The sequence below is a fragment of the Glycine soja genome, chromosome 10, assembly GCF_004193775.1.
Source record: "Glycine soja cultivar W05 chromosome 10, ASM419377v2, whole genome shotgun sequence".
NCBI lineage: Eukaryota > Viridiplantae > Streptophyta > Magnoliopsida > Fabales > Fabaceae > Glycine > Glycine soja.
In genome coordinates, this window is record NC_041011.1 from 18,927,171 (window position 1) to 18,929,069 (window position 1,899).

At 42.6% G+C, this 1,899-nt stretch overlaps 1 non-coding gene across 1 annotated transcript; it reads right to left on the reverse strand.

Moving 5' to 3' along the window:
- Positions 1 to 384: 384 nt before the first annotated feature.
- Positions 385 to 491, reverse strand: LOC114372716. Its single transcript, XR_003658285.1, has one exon. It is a non-coding gene; the product is annotated as a small nucleolar RNA R71 (small nucleolar RNA).
- Between the last annotated feature and the right edge of the window lie 1,408 nt (positions 492 to 1,899).

Here is a 1,899-nt window from a genome sequence, read left to right on the forward strand (position 1 = left end):
AGAATATGGCTCAATCTCCTCCTCGTGAGAGGACTCTTAGGGAGATGGCTGCACCTGACTTCACTTATGAAAGCTTGTGCATTCAATATCCTGATGAGGATGTTCCATACGTTCTCAAGACTGGACTAATACATTTGCTGCCCAAGTTTCATGGTCTTGCAGGTGAAGATCCTCATAAGAGTCTTAAGGAGTTCCATATTGTCTGTTCAACCATGAATTCCCCCTGATGTCCAGGAAGATCATATCTTTCTAAAGGCTTTTCCTCATTCTCTGGAGGGAGTGGCGAAAGATTGGCTGTACTACCTTGCTCCCAGGTCCATTACTAGCTGGGGTGACCTTAAGAGGGTGTTCTTGGAGAAATTCTTCCCTACATCTAGGACCACTGCCATCAGAAAAGACATTTCAGGCATTAGGCAACTTAGTGGAGAGAGCTTGTATGAGTACTGGGAAAGATTCAAGAAATTGTGTGCAAGTTGTCCTCACCACCAGATTTCTGAGTAACTCCTTCTACAATATTTCTATGAGGGACTTAGCAACATGGAGAGGAGTATGATTGATGCTGCCAGTGGTGGAGCTCTTAGTGATATGAATCCTGTTGAGGCTAGGAATCTGATTGAGAAGATGGCTTCCAACTCCCAACAATTCAGTGCAAGAAATGATGATATTGTCCTTAGAGGAGTCCATGATGTGGCCGCAGATTCATCTTCATCTGCTAAAAATAAGAAGCTTGAGGGAAAACTTGATGCCTTGGTACACCTAGTAACTCAGCTGATGGAAACTTGCTTGTGGGGCTTCTATGGAGGCTGGATCTTTGAGCTTCAATGGGGTCCTTTAATGGTGATTTTCGACCATGGAGATGCAGCGCAAAGCAAAGGAAAAGAGGAGAGGGGAGGCATCATCCACTAGGGAATAAGCCAAGGAAGAAGGAGCTTCACCACCAAGAATTGCCTTGGATAAGAAGCTTGAAGAGGATGCTTTAATGGAGGAAAAGAAAGAGAGAAGGGGGGAGCACGAAATTGAAGGAATAAAAGAGGGAAAGAAGTGGAACTTTGAAGTGTATCTCATAAGACTTTCATTCATCAAAGTTACAACAAGTGTTACACGTGCTTCTATTTATAGACTAGGAAGCTTCCTTGAGAAGCTTTCTTAAGAAAACTTCCTTGAGAAGCTTTCTTGAGAAAACTTCCTTGAGAAGCTAGAGCTTAACTACACACACCCCTCTCATAAGTAAGCTCACCTCCTTGAGAAGCTTCCTTAAGAAGATTCCTAAAGAAACTAGAGCTTAGCTACACATACCTCTCTAATAGCTAAGCTCACCTCCTTGAGATGAGAAGCTAGAACTTAGCTACACACCCCCTATAATAGCTAAGCTCACCCCCATGACAAAAAACATGAAAATACAAAAAAAAAGTCCTTATTACAAAGACAACTCAAAATGCCCCGAAATCCAAGGCTAAAACCCTACACTACTAGAATGGCCAAAATACAAGGCCCACACGAAGGAAAAAACTATTCTAATATTTACAAAGATAAGCGGGCTCATACTTAGCCCATGGGCTCGAAATCTACCCTAAGGCTCATGAGAACCCTAGGGCCTTCCCTTGGATCTCTAGCCCAATCTACTTGGAGTCTTCTACCCAATGCCCTTGCGGGATAGGATTGCATCATCAACTTTCCATAAATCAGAAATCTACATCTACACCTATTACTGTTGCAAGAGTCTGTGGTCTATGTTCTTCTGCTGATCACCATACAGATCTCTATCCTTCTATGCAGCAATCTGGAGTCAATGAGCAACCTGAAGCCTATGCTGCAAACATTTATAATAGACCCCCTCAGCAGCAAAACCAACAACAACAGAATAATTATGATCTTTCAAGCAACAAATACAATCCAAGT